Source organism: Diadema antillarum, unplaced genomic scaffold (genome assembly GCF_040938485.1).
Source record: "Diadema antillarum isolate AM-2024a unplaced genomic scaffold, OU_Dant_1.0 seq00001187_RagTag, whole genome shotgun sequence".
NCBI classification, from domain to species: Eukaryota; Metazoa; Echinodermata; class Echinoidea; order Diadematoida; family Diadematidae; genus Diadema; species Diadema antillarum.
This window is the reverse complement of record NW_027271986.1, coordinates 479,384-504,712: the sequence shown is the minus strand read 5'-3', so window position 1 is coordinate 504,712 and position 25,329 is coordinate 479,384. Positions and strand designations below refer to the sequence as shown.

The 25,329-nt window shown below is 39.4% G+C and overlaps 1 protein-coding gene across 1 annotated transcript in view; it reads left to right on the top strand.

Annotated features, from left to right (window-relative positions):
* The window catches only part of LOC139744536 (uncharacterized), a 149,068-nt gene that overhangs the window by 62,740 nt on the left and 60,999 nt on the right, over positions 1-25,329 (top strand). The window lies entirely within an intron of this gene.

Sequence of the window (25,329 nt, the reverse complement as noted above, 5' to 3'; positions counted from 1 at the left end):
TAAGGATTGAGAGAATGTAGCAATATTAGTAGAACACATCAGTGAAAGTTTGAGGAAAATCAGACAATCCGTTCAAAAGTTATGAATTTTTGAAGTTTTTGTGCAGTACCCGCTGGATGAGAAGACTACTGCAGTGTATGAATAACTTAGATGTCACATGCGTACAACAATATAAGGAAAATATAAAGAGAATTTCACAAAATTCCATCTTTTGAAAAAAGTACACATTCCCCTGCCTCGTTACCGACAAATGTTATGGGTAATATTATTCCCCCTGCCTTTAGAAAGAGGCAAGTCAAGTGCTCTTTTATTATGCGAAAAAAGTGAAAATATGTTGAATTTTCTTTTACATTTTCTTTATACTGTTGTACGCATATGACTCACAAGCTGTAGTAGTCTCCTCATCCAGCGGTTCCAACACAAAAATTTAAAAAATTCATAACTTTTGCATCGATTGTCCAATTTTCCTCAAACTTTCACTGATGTGCTCTACTAATATTGTTGCATTTTCTCCATCCTTATGTTTATGAAGGTGAACTTGTCCTTTAAAAAAATCTAAATTTGTCCGGTTACACACAATTTAAAGAACAAGAAGAAGAAGATCTTAATTCTAAGCATGTCAAAAATAGTGAGCTTAAATTACACTCCATATTTTCTGTGTGATCATTACAGGTTTCCCTCCCCGCAGACCTGGTAAGTACGCTTATTAAAATTGGATTCTGATTAAGTTTACTGACCGGCAATCCATTGAGCATACAACCTTACTAATGTTTTAATTTTCACGCTTTCTCTTTACTTTTACCCTCGGCTACTCAGGGATTTTTTTCTTGCATGGTTTACATTTCCTGTGGTCAAAGTCAACGTGACCGTTAACCATGAAGCGTAGGTCGAGCACAGGTTGATACAACAGTAACGAGGAAGCTCAAGGGTAGAAAACATACTACAGCTTGGCTTAATTAAGGTTCGGCAGGTCGCCGCAGAAACAAGTGAGCGACTGTGTACGTGTGTTTTCATTGAAAATACACGACCGCGCTCTACAGGTAAGAGATCAGTCAAAACACGCAAAAGGGCCCACATATGGTTCGGGTATGGCCGAGACTGTAACGAATCCTTCGTTATGGCCTTTTTCTTTTCCGAAGTTGAAGTTACACCGTCAGGAGATATTTGTGCAAATTGAGGCAGACAGAAGAAAATGAAAGAAATTAAACAGATCTAAAAGTCTGTCCGTACGTCAAGTATATGATGTGACCGAGCTTATTGCACGTCCTTCCTGAAAGAAAAAATAATTATGCATATTTAGCATGAAAAAAAAAAAAAAAACTATACCAGAAGAAAGGCAAAGAACCAGTCAGTTGACAGAGGTGACCTTTATTTAAAGGTCTTTATAAGCGTAGGACACTGCGTTGACTGACTCTGTGATATGAAAGGAGTCATCAACAAACCTTTCATATATAAAGTCTTCTCTCAAAATGATATGTGTGTGTGTGCGTGTGTGTGTGTGCGTGTATGTTTGATCGTTTATTTTAACTAGGATAATTATTTAGACAAAAACCTGACCTTCAAATAAAGATGGGTCAACCTAGTATGTTTACCTTTCTCACACACCTGACGATACTGTAATGAATTTTTTATACTTCTATTATCCGTAGCCCTTTTAAGGTAGATTCTGGTTTTCTGTAGAACCTGATCATGAAGCCCAGACGAACGTACTGGTTGCCCCTGTGTGACTGTATATTGGTCGTAGTTGTTAAAACTTCCCTCGAAAAATAGAACGCTCGATTAGCTCAATGTCCCTTTATCACTGAAACACATCCTGCGGTGTGGCGGTAAGCTATTTTCTGCAATGGGGTGTTTGTTTCTAAGAGGCCTTTCCTGTCTTTACAACCATAAACTTCTGCTATATCTAGCCCCGGCGAATCTACAGCCTTCCGTTGTTGGCGATAAGCATTCTGCATGACAATGAATGGCCAGAAGCATGCTCCCTTCAAATTAACCCGCTTTCAAATTAGACACGTGTTTGCCCTTGTTCACATGAATTCTCCACATTGTTGGCCAAAAACACTTCAGCAGATCAATACGTAATACCGATTCGAGCTCTACAATTTTTGTTGTTTCCTTTTGCACTTTGTTTTTGCTCCCTTTAACCTCATTTCACATCGCCCCTTGTTTATCCCAGGAAGGGAAATGCCATCGTTTCCATGACAATCTTTATAACAGATGACTTTGAAAAGAAGGTTGGTCCGTAGAAATGCATGGCAGCGGGTTGCGACTTGGGTATACTGATCGGACGTAATACTATGTTTCGTTTAATGTATAGGTGTATGGACTCTAGTGCATTTGCTTTCAAAATAAACAATATGTGCTTGTTTGTTTATAATATGTTTTCTTTTTCCATCTGAGAAGATGGCTGGATAGCCTATATTCATCTGTACTATCGATGGTCTACGTATCATGGAGTCCAGTTGTGAGTACTTGCGGTGGACCACTTCATTGAGTTATACATCCTGCTCTTTACAATATGAATGGATGATCGGGGATTTTTTTAAAGATTATTGGTTGAGATGGGGCTTCAGGTTTCCGACGTTTTTGGTGGTGATTTTTTTTTAAAGATAATGATAAATCTCTTATGAAATATGAAAGAGCATATAATTCTAAGAGAAAATTAAAGTTTACTACATATTTTGATGAAGATTGGTTTTGAAATAGCTGAGATATCCAGACAAAGCTATCCTAAAAGGTAGGACCTATGCCTTTTATTAGGATTGTTTTTTTTTTTATATCTCAGCCATTTTAAAATTTGAATTCCTCTTAAAATTGTATGCTTTTTAACATTTCATGAAGACGTTTTATAAGTATCTCACAAAAAGTTAAAAGCTGAATCCTTAGCTCAATCAGTACTATCCAATCCCTTGAATGTGCATGGGTTTTGACTTTCTCACACACGGGACCTCCATTTTCTGTTCTATCCAAGGGACAGACTCTTTTGCCTCTTCCAGTTGGCATGATAACACACAACTTTGCTAAGTAAAGACTCACTTAATAGATTCGAATCAGTACCCGAACTCTAGCCGTTCGATTGAAAGGCTGATACGCTACAGACTGAGCCACTTCGCCGCCCTGTACAAAATATACAAATTATGCCAAAAAAAAAAATATCAAAGGATAGCATTCCCTCTACGTCATAAACACTAAAGGGTTTTGACGCCCAAAGACTTGAATTCTTGAGAGAGAGCGATTAGAGACGAATGCATTGAATCACATATCCACATTGTATCTGGCAGTTGTTCCCTTTATTAGGTCGAAGAAACTGAATTGTCTTTCCCAGATAAATAGATAGAAAGATAGATAGAAAGATAGATTTCATTTTTCATTTTTTCATTTTTTATTTATTTCATCCTCATTTTTCTTTCAAAAAAAAGTAACACAAAGTAAATCAAAAATTCAATCATAAGCATATGATTATACATAACAAAGTATGACAATCAATGGTAATCAACAAACTAATAAAGATATGCACACATACTGGAATTACAAAGCTATGTTTGAAGGGTAAAACTGAGAACTGAGAAGTCCACTAAAAAGCATTACTTCTAGATTGTGGACCACTCTAGATAAGTAAATGAATAAGAGAAATGATGAATAAGAGAATGTGAATGAACAAGACATTATGATTTAGTTCATGAAAATAGCCAACATTTTGTGTGACGGAAAACTGTATCACTACAAGAACAACAAACGCATTCGTTACTCATGCAACTAGTTGACTTCTGAATCTAAGAGACGTGCACTGTAGCTGAACCTATTAACTATGACAAGAATTATTAATTTCGTTAACCACAATGACTGATAAACGTAGTCAAAATTGAGACGTGCATACAGAATGAAATTGAAATCTAGCAGTGATAATTTTGTTAAATCACATGTGAGGGTTGTTATGATTGTTATGACAAGAGCAGCACATATGAACAAACGCGAAAAGACGTAGACAGCTTTATCATGTCAATAATAATTTGAGGCTAGTATTTTTAATGTAGGTTTCTACTTTTGTGCAATCCGTTACGAGCGCCACGATTGGCCGTTCTTAGCTGCGATCGTGGGAGTTTATTTACTTTTTTTTTGTAATACCTATAGGCCGCCCTCATACAGATGACATACTTGAAACCCGCGTTTGACATAGAGGACCTCATTTCTCATAAGAAACTAAATGATTTCTTCATTTCGCTCAATGAAGGTAATTACTCTTTACTTTCTCTTGGTTTTCTGGGTGGGGTGGTCGCCACCGCCACCTCTGCCTCCACTGGTGCCGGCTTTGATAGGATTGGTTGAGGCTCAGGGGCGGGAGAACCCTGCCCGTTCCCTTCAATCCTTGGGTACCTTTGGTGGCATACCTCGAAGGCTGCAATAATTACTAGCCATTCGTTGAAAGTAAAATGTGCTCTCTTTAAGCGTAGATGAGGCGCAATCAATTTTGTCCTCAGCATGTGCATGTGGGCGGGACAACTCGTAACAATTTGTAAAAGCGTGACTACTCGTCTGACTCGCATCTACTCGTATCAACTCGTATCTGCTCTTGGTTTATTCGTGTCAAGTCGTGAGCTACGGTACCCGACAGAGGGTTACATATCGTTACAGATCGTGGGCGATCGCAGCACGTCTCAATAGAGTGTGGTGTTTATCTTGTCCAAGGTTGATCCAGGGCCGATCACTGATTTGGAAGCACGACTGGAAGCAAACTATATTGCGCTTTCTTACGATCGACATATACCATGTACACGATCTGATGTCAGGATCAAGACTCATTTGTTCATTGACAATTAACAGTTTTGATAATGGAAAATCTTTGAACCGTCCAAAATTTTCCTACGATCAACACGATTGACAAGACTAGCAGACATCAAGATCTAAGAAGATCTGATAAGATCGACTTCACTCGTGGCGTTAATCGTGATAGTGGGAACATGACGCAAACTAGAAATAACAAGGAACAACCGGAGAAAATAATACACGATGTTATGAGATGACGAGATTGCGCACTTACAGACTCTCGGTGTCGACAGGTCGTATGTTGCAGTAATATATGTATTCGAAGTCAGCATTTTATTGCACATAATTATGCCCCCAGAAACTAAATAAATTTTTAATCAAATCTCTGGCAAATGTTATTATTTTTCAAGCCATATAATGGCCTACTTTTCAATAATCTTGAATGCCGTATTATACTTTTCAATAATCTTAAAAGGAGCAAATGCTCTTGTATCGTATCGTTTCGGAGAAATATATCGAGGGTGATCATGAATTAACTGGAGGAAATATGCTACAGGAAACCGTCCAAAACTGTTTCTCCACAATTTAACTCATCACCCGATGTCACTCGGCTACAAAGAAAGAACGAACAAGCAAACAAGTGAACAAAACAAATCGCAATCATACAATCAAAACGATGAAAGGGTTGAGGCAGTAAAATTCATAGGGTCGAGAGTCATCTTAGTGAAAAAAAAATCAACATTTCTTTTTGGTTTTAGATCCATATTCTATTCTGATCACACTAAGATGATAATTAAATCTTCGTTTATTGACCATTCTAACGATATTATCACGAAGCTTACCTCGATTTAGAAGATTTTGTTTTAGTTTTTCACAATAGATAATTATGAATACTTGAACCAGAATATTAACCGAATAGAGGTTTTGTTTCATAGTGACGTCTTGAATTCGTCTCCTTAAATAATCTGTATGATCGCTTCCTTGTTATGTGTATCCAACTTGTCTAAGGTTGCGCCTACTAAAAGAAAATTTCTGGTGCCACAGACAGTTACTTGATGGAGCATGTATACAGACCACACAGCTCTATGTGCCTCGCAGAATATGTGAAACTGGGTCACAATGTCATTTCAAGGAAGGAAAAGAAGAAGAAGAAGAAGAAGAAGAAGACGACGTCCAAGAAGGAGCGGGACGAGAAGAACGAAAAAAAAAGAAACAAAAATTGTGGTATATTACTGATCTGTGTTTCTGCCCCCAGGCATGCTGCGAAGAAATTGAGACGTTCATACAGATATCGTCTGCCATTTGATTTAATTTTCGGTAAACTTTTCTCATAGGTTTTTACCTTGTCTCGTGCCAGTTTCGCCACGTGGCGGGCAGAGCCAGACGAGACAAACGTGAGCGAAAAAGAAACAAGATCGTTCTGCTCCGAAAAAAAAAACTTATTTCCGCTTCATATATCTATATATACATCCCGAACATTTGAAGCCAGACGGGACGCTAGGAAGATGTGGAATTCAGACGAATCACAGTGGGGTTTGGATTGCAAAATATGGAATTTAGAGGCTTTGTCTGCAGCAGCTGGTAATGTCTGATAGCTGAGTGAAGGAATCCGGTTCAACAACCTTCAACAGGTGCAGGTTGATCTCAGTACAAAATGGATAAAATTGTAGCATCGCAAAAGTTTGAGAAAATCATTTTTGCCCCGGGCTATGTCACAATTCATTGATGCAGAACTGGAACATATTCGGCAGTCGTAGAAGTGTAGTACCCAGCGCCCCCAGTCTCAAACGTTCTTTTGGATCTGTATAGAACCATTTTTTCTTTTCCGGCATCAAATTTTTCAGAGTGCACTTGTGCTCAAACCTGTGGCATATTTAAGTGATTCTGTCAAAGAAATATTCAGTATCAAATAAGAAGTGTATCTTGTTGGAAAGATATCGCGTAAGAAAGGCATATTGTTGGAAAGCTATGTTGTAGGAAACGAATTTTGCAGGAAATGTACTTGTAGGTAATGTGTTTTGTAGGAAAGGTATTTTATAGGAACGGTATTTGTAGGGTAGGTATTTTGTAGGAAGGTATTTTGTAGGAACGGTATTTGTAAGAAAGGTATTTTTAGGAAGGTATTTCATAGGAAAGGAATTTTGTAGGAAAAGTTAGGTTTTAGGAATAGTGTCGTATAGGAAGGGAAACGTCCAGGGAGGATGAATATAGGATCTTACAGGAAATATTGTTTCATATGATTGTTAGCGTACATGATTGTTTCACGTTACCCTAGTAAGTGTTTGTTCGGTTTCAGCCGTCATGATATTAATGTTGTCTTGACCTCAAAGATATCTGCTTAGTGTTTTCCTACGGCAAGACTTCCAGATCGGTCGTTATATTCGTTGATTTCTTTTCTTTTCTTTTTATTCGATCTGAAGGTAAGGCGGTGAGATCAATCATTCCCATTTTGTGTTAAAACTTAGTCGTGGTCATCTTAACCCTTCGGCCCCTGAGCAGCATCGGGTAAAGTTGGTATACAGGATAAAATATAGATATGCAAAGAGGTAGTCAAGTTCACCCATGACTGTTTATAATAAAATATATATATCTAAGTGGGACCACCATAAGGGTTTTACTGAGCAGAGAAATAACTGTTATGATCGGAGAAGGCAAGGTGATGTTTGGCGCTTTAGTGACCTATTTAGGGAAAGTATCATTTGTAGGTATACAGAAATTATGAACGTATATGTTTTTATCCCTTTCCATGTATCTCTCTTACTACGAATCTGTTTTCAAGTTCCCAGTCACCATCCTTATAATTATGGCACTGTGCCCTTACACGCTCTTGCTGTACTAGGTTACATCCATTGTCGCGGTTCACTGAGACTCAAACGCGAGAGGTTACCTATGTCCTCTTTTCACAAGATGACACAATGAACGCCGTCCCAGATGCGTCTTAATCACACCCTGACAATTGCATTCAGGTTGTCGTTGAAATCATTATTTTGCAAGGTTCCATGCTTGTTTTGTCTTGTGTACCGAGTTTAGATTACTGAATAATGGACGTCAGTTCCCTGGGGTGTACTCATGGTTACTCTACGATACAGGCTACCAGGTGAAACACTTTTTGCGGAAAAAGAAGAACTGAATTATGTATCCGGTGATCGTTCTCACTATACACATACACTTCATTCGTGTAAGCTATTTTTGCTGAGGAGATGCAAACGCGATCATCATACAATTTTCTATGCCGCCATACAGAGCTCCTTGTCACAACCAATTTACTCAAAACGACCGATAGAGCATCGACGTCTAAGGCAGCATTCCTCCCCAACACGCAATGAGCCGGATGTGGCTCTTATCTGTGGCCATTAAAGAGAGGGTGATGATTAACGAAGCAGCTACACACTGTCAGCTCGAATACTTAACAAGAGCTGTTTCATGTAAATGAGTAGCGCAAACATTTTTCTCACGACAAAATTGTTTCGTATATTTTACGACGAAATGCTAATCGTTTATCACCAATTACGATGCAAAGCAAGACATCGTTGAAAATAGCAGTATTCCTCCCACTTCAGTTGCTCATATACCCACTTCAAAGATATAATATCTGTTGACTCATCGTTCGTAGATGAGGGTTTGCAGTATAATACTTGGAGGATCGTGTCTCGATATGATTATGATAAATTGAGTAAACAGGTGAAGTCGAGACATTCTAGTTTAGATAAAGCACCATGAGCGCCTTTCAAAGGCGGATATCGGCGCTATACAAGAAGCCATCATCATTTTCATCACCACCACCACCATCACCATCATCACCATCATCACCGCCACCATCATCACCATCGTTACCATCATCACCATCATCACCACCATCACCATCATCACCATCATTACCATCATCACCATCATCACCATCATCACCATCATCACCATCATCACCCTCACCACCCTCACCACCATCATCACTATCATCACCATCATCACCACCATCATCACCATCATCACCACCATCACCATCATCACCATCATTACCATCACCACCATCACCACCATCACCACCATCACCACCATCATCACCATCATCACCATCATCACCATCATCACCATCATCACCACCATCATCACCATCATCACCATCATCACCATCATCATCATCATGTGTGGATAATTGAATAGGGTTGTAACAGTACCTCCTGGTGATTTTAGCACCCCATCCTTCTTTCCTTCTCGATATTCAGGATTTTTGAGAACTCTAAGGCTTTCTTGACTGCACGTGTATCACAATACTGCATTTAATAATATGTGACATAAGCTTTCGAAATCGTAGCATTAAAAAAATCATAATAATAAATAAGATAATGCAGTTCAACATTAATTAGGTAGAGAAATTAAGATGTAGTATGGTTGAAAGTGTGGATAAAAACAAGACATCTTAGACTACCAAATGTCACGTGAATTGTTATGTGTTGAGAACGCGGACATGACCTTCGTTTACCATCACCTAAGGTGATGAAATGCCTCTTTCCATTCAATACCATACTGCAGCATCATGTGGCTTCACAACACGGTATCTGCTGTTATTGTCATGCAGAAGAACATTTTAAAAATAGTGGCAACACAGGAGAAGGGGAGGGATCTAAATAAACAGCGTAGCTAAGTTGTCGGAGCTGTACTAGAGTGTGATTAGATTTGGTTTGGAGAGGGCGAAAATTTGGTTAGATTTCAATCAAGGACTTGCCGTTGTCGTTCCACAAACACGTAGGATACTGATTATTTGTCTCCAGTTCGGGTCTACATACAAGTATATAGCACGCAATGATGACAAGATGACGTGTCATGTGACAGGAAGCATTCGATCAATATTGCCCGCCATGCAATATGACAAGATTCTTGCCCGATGCCACCCCATATACTCAGAGAGATTCAATTTGGTAGCTTTGGGTCACGAACACTTTACAGAGTCAAGATTTGGTGATGAATAGGTTTATTTTTGCTTGTTGACCGTCATAAAACTTGGTAGACATCTTCATAATTTAGCCCAGAAGAAATCAAATTATAGGATGTTGTTCAAGAGAAGGATATTTCCTTGCAAATTTGAGAGCGATAGGAAGCATGAGTAAGTATACGAGTGAGTACGGGTACGATTTAGTATCTATTTCGGGGGGGGGGGGGGGGGGGCAGACGAGTCTAAAATTGGATCCGTGACAAATTTTCTACGAATTACATTGACCCAGTATGGCAGCGACAACCTTTTAGTCCCATAGATACGAATCGGCTGTTGCATAGCTTGAACGTCTGTGTCCATGATTCAACCTGACATTGTTTTGGCGTCGTCAATACCGTCACAATAATAATGGCTCGATTAAAGGGTCAATCAGATGTCAGTAGAGTGACCGACGTCAGCTAAAGGACACGTGCCCCCATCAGGAATTGGCAACGCAGCGGAAAAAAAAAAAGCCTGCCAGTTCGATTTAAAGGAATCGAGACTATAAGGCCATTATGTCTTAATTTTCCTGTTCAGAAACACTTTCAAGGCAATTTCTCATGAACAAAACGATTGCTGTTTGATCTTGACGTTTAATGTTCAATGATGACGTATGCAATAAGCTGTTAAAATCTTGTGTTACACTTTATCATGCACAACGTCTCCAGTCGACCTTGAGAAGCAAAACAATTCGGAGAGATGGAAATACCTTTGCGTAACATTACACTTCTAGTATCTGCAGTAAATCTAAGAATGGGAGATAAAAGTGCGGAAACTGAAAACGTTATTCCAGCGGTAAATTTCGAATGTGCCTAGATCAACCATTCAGACGCTCACAGTGAAGTGTTACCATGAATGGGAGATTAGATTAATACACCAGTGGTCATATTTTTTTTTTCTCTACCACGTACTGCCGCAGTGCCAGGCAGTATACTATTCACGCACATTAAGTCACCACGCGCATCATTAAGCATTGCATACGTTTCGCATTACGCGCTTCATTTCGTTGTGCGTCGAAGCGCTGAAAAAATCAACTCTAGGGGAAAGCCACAACGTTACACCCACCACCTTGTCTGTAAAAGGTCCAACATCCGCCCTCCATGCACAATACACCGTTACAGTGTCTAGGTCATGAACTAACAGCTCTATACACTAAGTCATTTTTTTCCTTATCCTATCATGATGGATGCTGTAGTATGACGTTTAAAGGGAAGCAGTCCTGAGATTTTCACTGTACTGATAATTAAGAAGAGAAAAAAATATAACCTTTCACCAATTTATACGCGTGGACATCAAACATTGTCTCCGTACGCGATTTTTAAAAAATAATTCCTGCAAGCGATCGTGTAAGAGCCTGCCAAAAGGTGCAACGTCATTGATGCCCTACTCTCAAGTTGACAGCCGTGCCTCAGAAAACCAATTTAAGTGTTCAAAATGATCATATCTGATTTTTTCATAAAATATGACAATATGTGGTTTTATTATTTCAAACAAAATATTTCAAGCTTATTTATATATACAATTAAAAATAAATAGTAAACATGTATTTATAAATAACTAGGGATGACGAGCAGAACACCGCTGGAAAGAGTTGTGCATCGATGACGTATGACTCTCCGCCAAGACTTGCTCATTTGCAGAGTCACACTTTTTTAATCGAAATGTACGAGCGTATTTGGTGATTTGAAAGTTTGTTTTTGATGAAAGTAGTTCATTGGAGGTACCAACAACAACATATTTTTTTTTAAATTTCGTGAGGACTGCGTCCCTTTAAGAATAGCAAAAACTGGATCCACCGTTCGAAAAAGAGTTTGATCTGACTGATAAAGCTGACAAAGATATTCATGTTCATTACCAACCGAGCCTCCTTACTCATTAGTTGAGCTGATCAAAAGAAAGACAAGCCTTTTTGATTACTTAGAAGGGGGGGGGGGGTACTGGCCTGACAAGCTTCGTCAATCTGTTGGTAGGTAGATGACACCAAGGAAGTACTAGGCACACCAAGTCGTAGCCTTTCGACAAGGCCTCGTGGTACTCGCAATGCTCGTCCTCAGCCACGATCGATGCCTTGTCAAAAGGCTAAGTCAAGGAGCAGATGCTGCCCACGCTGTTTTGCACCTGAGGGTTGTGCCAAGAACATCCAAATTAAGGAGAGAAACAAACAGAAAGTAGGAATCTTATCCCAATCAACAAGTCTGTCTTGATTAGTTATTTTTTGGACATCACTAGCCATCACTGAACGGTCATCGCTGATAACGGCCGACAACCATGTCCACATGACTCCGACAGATCCAAGTGTAATACCATGCATGATTTTGATACACTTGACTGGCATCCATTGACCTTAAAGGGAAGTGGCCAGGGAATAAATCACCATCACTGGGGAGATCGGTCTGAACTTTGATTTGAACCGAAACGCAAGCTAGGTAGCATTCTTTTACGAAAAAAAAACCAAAACTCAACAGTAGTTTATTATTATGTACACACTGCACAAGCCTTGGTAGAACTATGATAACATACGCTGTAAGATATGGGTCAAATGAATTCATGATGAAGTAAATTTTCATTTAACTCCAGCGTGCAGAGCGAAGGATATGACGTCATAATTAACGAGCAGAAAATTTGCTGATAAACAGGTAAAGTAATAAAGCGTTGAGCATCCATCACGTCAACCAAATTCCCCCTGCATCTTTTCCCGCCCAAAAACCTAGTAAACAAACAAACAAGCAAGCACACAAAAACAAACAAACAAACAAACAAACAAAATCATGCCAACTATGAGACATCGACTTCAAACAACGTTATGACGACATGTTGGTGGCTTGAATAGTTCATCGAACCATGTTTCCAGAAGAATGTGACTTGGCGGATATTTCCTGCGCTCCAGATGTTAGTTTACTGCACTGGCTTCGTTGTGATGATAATAAAGTGGAGGAAAAGTCGAAAGAAGAAGGGAGGATTACATCCTAATACCAATACGCCAACGCGCATATTGTGTTGTTTATCATGTCCCGATTCAGAAATCCCAGTGGGAAATGATGCTCATGAATCTTAGAAGGGAGAACTTGAACCTTTTTTTTTCTTTCTATCGCTATAGATTTTTACTTAGGTAAAAACTACGAAGGCTTGATGACGTCAAAACCCGAAAACGAACTTTTACACCACGTATGAGCTTGGGAAAACGGCAACATCAACGAAATATGAGATGTTGACGACGATCTAACTGGTTTGGTTTCGTTCCCATCTTCGGAGAAGAGCGGCAATGTCTCCCGCAGGACGACCGCGGGATCTGCATTCGCTGCTACCCAAGCTCCACAGATGAAATGATAACAATGCACAGTTTGTTGACAGATACGATGGTAGCTAGCTTCATCAAAGTGCAGCCAAAAAGGAACTCGTACTCACCATCCCATTGGGAATAGAGCCGCTGTTGAATTGGGTTTGTCTGTAGGCAACGGAGGGAATAGAAAAGATCGACTAAACATCGTCTTCTTCTTCGCTGCCGTCTAAGGAAATTAATATTGGGCGTCGATGAATTTTAGACGCTCAATTTCGAAGGCCCAAACCTGGAGTCCTTCTAAGATATCTACTTTGGAATAGCATTCATGTATATCATGCAAAATAGCAGGAGGAAAAATGATTTTGGAAATGATTACGTTTTTAAATCTATGGGATTCAGTTTCTTGGTGTGTCACGTGTTGCAAGTAACTTTTCTGGAAGAATCTGAGTTTGAGGTGAAACTATCTACGCTCCGATATTTCTTTTATAGGGATACATGTAGTTGTACTCTACCATACACAGAGTTCGATTGACACAATCAGTCTCAATAGGCTCCATACAGAGCAAAAAAGACGAAGAGGGAGTGGGAGAGAGAAAGAGAGAGAGAGAGAGAGAGAGAGAGACAGACAGACCATTGCAGACAGACAGAGAGAAATAGTGTGGGGGGAGATTTAGGATTACTGGCAAGATCACGTTTGTTTAACTATTCATTCATTCCCTCGCTTCATGCTGCAGGTTTGAAAGACTGGATTCAGCGCATAGAGAGAGAGAGAGAAAAAAATCACTCTCTCCCTGTCAATGAAGATATGCTATCTGGCAATGCCAATCCTTAGCGAAAACTCAAATAGATATCGGTAAAGATTGCAAGAAGGAAGTATGATACGACAAGAGCAGTGAAACGTCATTCTTGCTGCAACCATTATCCGATGACGTATGGGCCATTCCATGATCTGTAAGCCTTACATCTTTCACGCAAGCCGGAGAATTTCTCCTCACTTCGACTGCACTTTAATCATTTGTCTGTTATATTTACTCTGGTGCTACATCATCTACTATGTCTGTGACTTTCGTATTCATTGACGTTTACGTGTGACATCCATCGTAAAATAATGTGGACATTTTGGGCGTATACGTACAAAGTGCGCCTCTGCAAATGGTATCTGAACTAATTTGTAATTTTAGAGCTGTAGGAAAGAATATTCTAGGCCCCAAGCTAGTATTAGCCTCCCAACCCCCGCCTCCCACCCGTCCGAAAGTCTCTCTTGTCCCGAATGCGCAACTCCTCTCAACTTTTCAATGTCTGCCCAACTTTCTCTCCAAATTGAATCGAGCGGGAAAGTCAAGAGAGAGGACACAGAGAAGATCAAATCAAGATAGTGTGGGGGAGAGATCAACACACTCGTTGTTCTCCCTCCAATGTGGGAGAAATTGGCACGATGGCTTCTCCCTGAATTGAATGGAGGCGACTGCCGAGTTTGGAAAAAAGGCGGGTATTAGATTTACACGCTTATGTCAACTTCCCCCGAGTAACTTTTACTGACACGAACTACTTGTTTCCAGGGATAAGCATCTCTATAGGAGCACAATGTTGGCTTTGCTATTTCGTAACCTTGAAACAAATTTGGTTTTCTTTTTTAAGTGTACATCAGCCCATGTAGAACGTCATACATGATGACGTCATCTTACATCTTTCGTAGAATGGCGGCGGCTGAGAAATATTTGAATCCAAAGCATTATGTCAAGAGCCGACTAGATTTTCTCTTGACATATTCAAACATTAATATGTGCAAATAGAGAGAGAGAGAGAGAGAGAGAGAGAGAGAGAGAGAGAGTACTGCAATACTTATAATGATATATGTAATGAGAGAATATGACCGATGGGTAGTTCATTTGTTGAAGTGGGTTATTGTTTCAAACAGCTGCTTAAAATTGACCAAGAAGTAAAAAAAAAATGAAGAAAAAACACCACGAACGTATCATATTTGGTGAAAGGGACATCATAGGCAAGTGATGTGCTTGAATATGAATAGGGAGAATCGGGAATAATTTAAAGCATCGTGGGGCAGGCATCAATTCTGATAAATTTATGAAAATAAGAATGACACGTGGGATGTCCTATAAACGCTGTGATGCACTTCGCACGTGTTTCTCTTTGTATCCTTCCGCGCGAGGGATATTAAAAATTAGTGAACATTAGTCACACATTATTGTTCAATTTCGTGTAAATGCAATCGGCGTTGTCCCGTGAATGGGTTCATTAACAGCCATTATAAACACCCTGCTCTCCCTTGCCATTTTACAACGTACTGCTTGTCACGTTCGATATTTCATCTCAGGGTCACGCCGTGTCACAGAGCCTCGGTTTTGCTTGTTTCCGATTTGTCACATATTTTATTGATCTAATGATTCGCTCCCTTGTGCATCGACCACAAAACACTTCAGGTTTGCATCTCGTAGTGAATTGCTCTCCCCTTTTTTCTCATGCTTTCTTTCTCGCTTTGTTTACGATTTCATTGTTCATTTTCACAGCGTTCATCTCATGATATAAGGAGGGATTTTTGTTGTTGTTCCTTAGCATGATTAACTTTGCTGTTTTTGATGTAAACACTTCCGTCAGTTACTAGGGGAAATATCACAATAAAAGATTGCGATGAGTTATTGACAATGACAACCATATTTTCTACATCTTGGTAGGAAAAAAGGTGTTAGCATACTAGCTTCGCAGGAGGCTGGTAATATCTACTTTACTTTGTGTGTTTCTTTCATTCACTAAAGACATCAACGATATTTAGTGGTTGCTAATGTACGTAGCCCAGGACATTTCTGTTAAATGTATCGTGCAAGCATAACTAGAGTCTGTATAGAACTGGTTGGATAGAAAGATTACTTTTGGAAACAATACGTTTTTACATGTAGTGAAATCCCCCCCCCCCCAAAAAAAAAAAAAAAAAATCTCCGGTGAATCAGACTAAAGCACTTTTTGTTCTTCTGTGTTTCGGGAGGACATGAAGTAAAGCAGTTATATCTTTAATATGATGGTTGTTTACTCTCTCCCAGGTCATGAGATAAGTGTCGTGTGCTGTGAACGTAGGTCCAGGGTGCTGTACAAGTGATAAGTCATGAAGAAACGATTGTTGACAATTATTATTCGATCTCAAGTCAGGGCTCACTACTATTTTTTTTTTCTCTGCAAGATGACCTGCTCGGGCCACATAAATAACAAAGCTGAAAATTTAGCGGCACAAAAAAGAAATGTGGTGGCCAAAAATAAGCGGAAATATAACCATAAAGTACAAATATTAAATGCCACCAGACGCTATAGCCTTTTTTTTTTTTGGAAATTTGGTGGCCCGCCGCCGATGATTAGTGGCCCTGGACCACTGAGCCACCGGTAATGTCAAGCCGTGCAAGTATATACTATACTCTGACTGAAGTGTACATCGATCCTTCCGAGGCGTTTTCTCTTCTCCAGGATCATACCTGCCAATTTTCATTGAGTTCCACCATCCAACCCTAGGATGAAGTCGATATAGGAGTGAAATCAAATTCGGAATCATGGTTCAGCCAAAATGCACTGTCTTTATAATCCCAGTTGATTTTTTATGATGTAATGTATCATGGCATACGATTCTATGCCAAAAACGTGGTAGTGCAGAGCAATGTAAAAATTTGAAATAATCTCTCAACAGAAGGGGAAAACATTATTTCACGTAGTGTAGAAAAATGACTGCGATGCATTTCTAATTTGAACATAATAAACAAAGTTCCCTGACATTTTCGGCATAATTTTGCTGGGCGGGGCGTTATTGTGGTGCTATCCTATTTTCCCAATATAGACAATCGAAAATCAAGGGATGGCTCTATTTTCAATGATGTCATCTATTGCTTGTAATAAGGTTGGTGTTTGTCATTTAATTGGCATCGTATTATAGATTTACGCTGCCCGAGTTACGGAGTATAATAAGATATCAGTCATATTTAAAGTACAGATTTCAACAATAATTGTTCGACAACATTATGAGTCTTCAACATTATGAGCCTTCACCCCTCTGAATAATATCTTTCTTTCATTTAACATTATGAGTGTTATATTATGCAATCTCATGTACAGATTTTGACATAGTTGACGGGGTGTCGGATAAAAGACCTGTGAGTCATGGTAATTAAGTTTACCTATTCTTGCTCCTGGGCAGCCCTGTTGATTCGTCACAATTTAGACCTATTTTTCCATTTCTGCTATGCAGCTGTGTTATGCTGTGCACGCTGTGTCTATGTAGAGAAGTCTGAAATGCCCAATAAATGATGTTAATAATAATAGTAATAATAATAATAGTAATATATGATAATAAAGGTAATTATAATAATAATAATGGCTACAATATTATTTGCACATAAGGATAACAGAGTAAATATTTGAGTGTTTTTAACAAAGAATTTTTCCAGCCATGCTACACGTCAGAGATAGTGTTTCTTTACTTGAGTACTATCTCTAGGTTACAATGCACCCACTATCCTTTTCTATTTCTCGGTAAAAGATTCTATCAACTTTTACGACATCGATAAATTACTCTGCGAATAGAAGCACAAAAATGTCAGCAATTTGTTCTCGAGGAAAGACAATGCAATTCGTGTCTTTCTTCTTTTTATCATTGCCTTTCCAGCACAAATATTCAATATCACTGTGGTAAAAATAGCAGGGATCGTCAGAAGGACAGTGAGTCGTATCATTCGGGGATATATCACAGGATTGAAAACCGAAATAGATGCAAACCCATAAAGGAAAACCATTGGAGACCGATATGACTGTGATGGCCAAATTGACAAAAGGTCAAAACCTTCAAAGAAAAGCAGAAAGATAGAAGAAGAAAGAAAGAAGAAGGAAGAAGGAAGAAACAGGAGAAGAAAGATGAAGAAGAAGAAGGAACAGAAGAAAAAAAAAAGGAGAATGAACTGACAAAGAGGAAAAAGACAAAGAAGGAGAAAGAAGAGAGTAAAGATGAAGAAGAAGACCAAGAGCAGGGAGAAGAAAATAAAACGACGAGAATTTCGCATTTCGTGTTCGTCCAGCTCAAATTCAATTTAATTATGTTCCAATCGTGTGATGGAACACCCTCATCAACCAAAGGCTGGCTTTCAGAGGGGTCCACACAGGTTAAAAATAAAATCATCGTACATAAAGTGCATTCACATAAATACAGTTACATACACATAACCGGTTATATGAGAAGATATTACTAGCTTAGCTTTAAACACACAAGAAAAGGATTACCAACCAAATTTAAGATACAACAAAAAGATGAAAATGAAAAATATGGGCATATCGGAATAGAATTCAAATGGGGAAAAAAATCGGTATTACTAATATCTTGATAGTGTATTGATGAGTGCAAGTGAAAGGGTGGGTATTCTATCGGATTGCGTATAATACATTCAAACCTATTTTCTATGATCATGTAGTTATTTTTTTAATGTATCTAGAAAAATATCAAATGGAACATATCGAACTAAATAATTGCACCGAGAAGCATCTTTGTATGCAAAATATCTCCTACCATAATCTGTGTTAGGGCGTATCATGTTAAATTGCGAGTAGCCCGACCTTGTGGTGTAATGCGATTGAAAACTGGAGATTGAATGTAACGAATTACAGCAATGTAACAGCGAAATGAGGATGTACATGTGTTTATGCCAGGGGGGGGGGGGGGGGGTGGTGGGGTCCAGTGCAACAAGATAAAAAGGCCCCTCTGCCAGGTAAACACAGGCATAGACACACACGCGCGCTCACACACATGGATCTGCCAAAAGGATGTCACAACAGCAGTGTCTTACAATTCTTTTCTACTTGACAGACGCAACTGAGAGGGTAACGACAATCAAACGTTTCTTTACGGCAAATTGCCAGCAGAAAACGCTCGTAAAGTTGATGGAACATATCAAATACACTTTACGGATGAAAAGCGGGGAACATATAGCCAGGCCATGACAATTCTCTTATGTTCCTCACAGATTCTCTATTGTTTCGTCACCAGGGTAGATACTGCAGGCATTTTCTGCCCTTTTTTGGGGGTGTGTACAGACTTGACATCAAGCCCTAGGCACCAGGTGCAGAATGTTAGCGAGCTGCTGAGAGAACAGCGCAGGTTGTATCGAGGGAATTGGCAGAGATCCGCGTGTTCATATGGTATGGTTTTCACTCCATCTCCGGCTGGTTTGTGCGGTAGTTATCACTGAAACCGACAGGCATTGTTCTGTGTTCTTATTACCCATTAAAATTATCCGTTAACACCTTTTCTAGAATTCGTCAAAAGATTCTGCGATGATTGAACCTTCCATCTGATGACCGGAAGTATTTGTGATGTTTTGCTCAAGGAAACAATATCGCATCTCGAGAGAGAGAGAAAGAGAGAGATGATTGCGTAAGCACACAAGCTGTATGCGTTTGTCTGTGTGTATCTAAAAGTGTCAAAAGCCCATTGCCCAACATTGATCACTTATCTCATGCTACCCCACAGACTCCAACACTATCATGCTTTCACAATATTGATTTTGAGTTTTTATTGATTTATTTATTGGAATCCCATTTTCTTTGCTCATTTTTGCACTAATATTGATTTAAAATACATCACAATTGTGTGTGCATTTGTTAGTGTCTGTATACATTGTTTGTGTCTGTATGCTTAATTGAATCTCTGATGTAAATATCTACAACATGGTAAAGGGAAATAACTACTGACAAGCTTCGAAATTTTGCAAAACAGTGATAGATGGGATTTGAAGTAAAGAAAGAAAGCCAAAGATTTGCTTATTCAACCACTTCTAGTAGCCTGGCGAACAAAGCCTGACCCAAGTCGCTCCGCCCTCCCCAGCGGAAATCCGTCAAGTATGTCTCGTCTTCAGTAGATCTGAACTTCGTGCACTTTTCTCTGCCGTCTTCACGGAGGAAAAACCAGTGTGAAAGATGGTAAAATTGTGCGAGCTTTCTTCTGCGCTCACCTGAAAATTAATTTCAAGCATTTTCCCCCCACGACCCATAAAAATAATGGCAGGAATGATGAAACATTACGGAGTACTCTTGAAGGAAAGGCAATATTCGAGCACGCGTCTATCACCACTCGTAGCCTAAGTGAAGGCGGCTGTTTAGTTTTTTGCTACCTAAACATCATCGCATCCTCGTTGTACACAGTGACTGCTAAATAATTCAAAGCAAATATTTACACTGGTAATTCTTTTGCCTTTCTATTGCATAACCCTACCCTGGAGCACAGCTTCGCCAATTCTCAACTGGCGAGGCGCATTTCCCCGAAGGAATTCATCCATTAAGTAAGCTGCAAGGTGACAGACAGGCGGAAGCTAAAGCAATTTGAGGTTGGATCCGTTACATTAGCCTAGCGGGCACACTTCGTAATTTGCTCCGTAAGCGCTGTTTGAGCAGAAACAGGCTTAACGCCTCGCAGGAGAATGGCATATCGCGTCTTGCCGAACGCAGGCGACTAGAGTTAGCTCAACGCATATTTTCCCTTCCCCTGTCCAATTTTCTTACTTGCTTGCTCGCCTCCCCTTACAGGAGATTCGCTCTTTTCTACGCGCATAGAATGGGCGAGCGGACAGACCTATCGCACTTTCTGCTGGCCATAGGTAAAGACAACCGAAAAACAAATAAACAAACAAACAAATAAATGGGATTGTCCGTGGGAGAGAATTGAGGGAACATGTGACCACTACCTCCGGGGGGGGGGGGGGGCGATGTACTCTTCTCCTCTGTCCTCCCTACGATTCTCCTTAAGCACACCCCTTTCGACTGGCATTTATGTAGACTCATCCTCAATATTCTTATTTTCTACTTTGAACCCTACAGATTTAGATGAGTCGAAAGGACAAAGAAATCTATGATATGACACCCTTGGCCCGATTTTGAAAAGATAAGCCACTCATAACGTACTCGCGCAAATCGATGATTTGTATTTGCGTTTTTTGTTGTTTTTTGTGTGGCTGGATGGATTGTGTCTTCATTAATATGAGAAGATAAGAATTTATTCTAAAAAAATGCTAACACTGGGTCTTGTTTCGACTTGTGAACGGGCTATGGACACACATGCAGGAGAGTGGTCCTGATCACAACTCCCTCCAGTCCCCGCACTACGCTGTATTCAGTGATGACAATTGATTGCTGAGTTTCCTGAGGTCTGCAGGCTTGAAGTTACTGTATAGAACGAATTGGCCTCAATGACCTTTCAGAGGTCAGAGTGAAAAAAAAAAAGTTATAAGCTAGACCTCAACACAGTAAGGAGGTAAGGATTCATATTTGACTTTATACCCCGCTAAACAGAAATCAAACAACACACACTGTTAGAAAGCCGCTGTTCTTTCCAAAAAAGTTCTCCAACCTGACCAACGAAGAAAGCAGGCAGGAAAAAAATAATACACAAGATGGCCACACACTATAGGTTTAGGGAGTTAGAATTTGTCCTGCTCCACGATATAAGATGTCTCTTTAAACAGGTGTAACAGTAAAAAGAGTCGAGTGGTGTTGGTTGGGTTAATCGATTTTTAGTTAAAAGTCTTGCCAAACTGGAACAGAAGATAACATAACCCACAGACAGCTTGGTATGAGGAAGCCTAGAATGCGGTAGTCATCTAGTTTTCCTCATCCATTAACCCTCACTAGCAGGTTGCCAACAGGATTACAGTTCGTTATTCCGAAGGCTCGTTATGCCGAAAGTTCGTTACTCGGAAAATGAAATAAGATTCGGTATTTGGAAAGTTTGCTAATGTGAAAAAGAAATCAGTTTCGTTATTTCCGAAGGCTAAAGATTCGTTCATCCGAAAATGGGGAAAAAAAAAGTTTTTCTGAAGGTTCGTTAGTACGCACTTTTGTTATCCATTTTCAGATGAACGTACCTTCTGAATAACGGACCATATAACATTTTCGGATTAACGAATCTTCAGAGTAACGAAGTGTTCGGGTTAATGAACCCTTTTTCATATCGAATAATCAACAAGTGAACATCAAGATGTAAGGAACGCGTGTGTTTCGGAATAACGAACCTTCGGAATAACGATCCTTTATCATCTTTGGAGTAACAAACTCTTGAAATGACGAACAATCACCCGCCAATGAGTGATGTCAGATTTGAGTCAGATTGTTCGTAAAAGTGTATTCCCTTGTTCAATGACGTGTCTTGATAGGATCGTCCGTCTGACTGAAGACACTCCTTGCTTCAAGTGTGTAATTTCTGCTGCATTGCTTTAGAGTTATAATCAAGAACATAAACAACAAAGAAGCGGCAACAACAACAGCAACAAATCTTTACATGACTTGAGGTCTCCAATCGCAGGACACTTTTACGCCACTTCAGTAATAGCTTTCCGTTCGTGCACGCAACGGTCGCGCGACCTGTCCCTACGGCGTTTCGTCTGAAACACTCAACCAAAGTTTGAACTGCGATTACAAACTAGTGGATGTATTTAATTGTGTCCTCGGGCTCCAGGGAGTGAGCTCTCTCATCCGGAACGATTTTGTCGAATTTGCTGCCTCCGCGACGCTTCTTTTTCTGCTGTTTGTAAACCCCATTGGTGTGACTTCCATGGGTGAAGGACCTTATGTCCGCGTGTTGACCAGCCAAATCCTGTGTGATTAATCAGCAAGCACCCAGGCGTGGTCACGAGGATAGAGAAAAACACTGGTCATCCTGGACATGTCAAAAATCAGTTCCCATAGCAATTATCTTCCTGAATCATTCTTTGATTTCAAAGCAGTTGAAGGATTTGAAGTCGTTTGCATTCGATTTTAGAGACACTGAAATTATGTAACAGTTAACAATAGAAACCTGCTAAATGCTTCTATGTGAGTTCCTCCCTCTTTATTGATCTATCTATCTCTTTCTCTTTCTATTTCTATCTATCTCTATATCTTTCTCTTTCTATTTCTATCTATCTCTTTCTTTAACTCTGTCGATCCTCCCTCTCTACCACTCCTTTCTTTCTGTAAAAGATGTTCCAAACTTACCATATTGTGGCGAAGAGCCGCATAACATTTCTTTTAACAACACATTCCTATTAATCCCTTCTGAATTCATATAGAGGCTCCTTATAGAGCCATACTTCCAAACATCTGGATGTTCACTGCGTTTTGAACGCTGACGTTAATTTTCTTCCACTCAAGCTTTTGTACCGAAAAAGAAAGAAATATACATTGGTGTAAAGATGGAAAAATATCACTTCATTTCATCTAGATGGTAGAAGTAATTATCTCATGTCACATGTCACAGATTTTTCTGTTCACCTCAGAAGTGGGGATAGAAACCAGTAACAACAATCATTCTGCTACTTAAAGGACAAGTTCAGCTTCATAGACATGTGGGTTGAGTGAATGCAGCAATGTTAGTAGAACACATCAGTGAGAGTTTGAGCAAAATCAGACAATCCGTTAAAAAGTTATGAATTTTTGAAGTTTCTGCTCAGTCACGGCTGGATGAAAAGACTACTATACCTTGTGATGTCACATGAGTACAACGATATAAAGAAAGAATAAAGAAAATTCAACAAATTTCCATTTTTCTCGCATAACAAAAGAGCACTCGACTTCTCTCTTTCAGAAGGCAGGGGGAATGATATTACCCTTATCATACGTCAGTAGCATGTCGAAGAAATGTGCACTTTATTCAAAAAGTGAAGTTTTGTGAAATTCTCTTTTTATTTTCCTTATATAGTTGTACGCATGTGACATCATGCACTGTAGTAGTCTTCTCTTCCAGCAGTGACTGCACAGATACTTAAAATATTCGTAACTTTTGAACGGATTGTCCAATTTTCCTCAAACTTTCACCGATGTGTTCTACTAATATTGCTGCATTCTCTCAATCCTTATGTATATGAAGGTGGACTTGTCCTTTAAGTCCACTGTGATGAGAATGGAAACAAAAATGCAGTTGTAAAATTAGGTTTCTCTGTAATGGTAATTGTCAATACTTGAGGATACAATCCAGTTAAAACAATAATGATTCTATTACTTAAGTCCGTAGTGATGAGAATTAAAAAAGAAATGATACGGTTTTATTGTAATGGCAATTACAATAATTACGATATACCCTAGCATAACTAAATACCATTTTAATCATTGCTATCACAACTATGGTGTATAGATAAATGTTTGCCAAGATTGTTTTATAGGAAAAGAGATAGAGAGAGAGAGATGAAGAGGAGAGATAAATAGGGAGATATACATACAGAGAGAGAGATAGATCAAGATATATAGAGATGAGACAGAGACAGAGATGAATAAAGAGATAGACAGATAGAAAGAGATATATATAAAGAGAGAGATAGAGATAGATAGATATATAGAGGGAGAGAGATAAAGAGGGAGGTGGAGAGATAGATAGATAAAGTGAGAGAGAGAGAGAGAGAGAGAGAGAGAGAGAGAGATAGACAGAGAGCAATAGGAAACGATTACTGTCAGTTGCTTCCCGTGTGATCGACTTAGCAGGGCTGATAGTCTAGAAACCCGGCGACTGTCCACCCGAGTCAAATATACTTTATAGGTTGTATATGTATGTTTATAATTGTCTTGTTTTGTATGTCGTCTTTAACTCTATAAGCTAACACTACATGCACACACTCACACACACATGCCCCCGCGCGCGCGCGCATAGTTGGTTGGTTACATGTACGATATGTACATGACTGTTTTGCTTGTCTTAGGTTTTGTAAAGCTACAAGTGTATCATTTGTAGATATGTCCCCTACATTTGGAATCTCCTCTCTTCTTTTGGCGAATACATATTTATATTTTTTCCTATTTCCACTTTTGTGACAGGTCACTTATGTATGTATATTGTCGACATGACTCCGAGTACCTGACCTGAAGAATCCACAGTAAACAGTATGGGAAAATGACTAAATTTCATACAAGAAAATCAGGGTGCCATGCTTTAAAGTGGCCATTTCACGAGAAAACAAATTCGCACCTGTTTGTCAGTATATTTGTCATATATTACAGTGAAAAGGGGCGTAGCTGGTAAGATTGTGTTCTTTGGTCCCTTTTTTCGAAGTTATTAGTGTTTCTTACTCCTCACCAGAGTGAAAAGCAGCACTTCCTAATTCTAGGGAATCTAAACAAAATCTGACAAATCGAATATGAAATCAGATATAAGCTTTAGTCAGAAAATCAATCAGCATGGCATCCTGTGATTTCATATTGATTTGCGTCGTCCACGTACGAGCTATACCGTTTTTCTACTTTGTACTCGGCACGCAAAGAAGGATCCGTTAAATCTTTCTGGACGTTGCATGACGGTATCACTTGCCCTGTGTGAGGG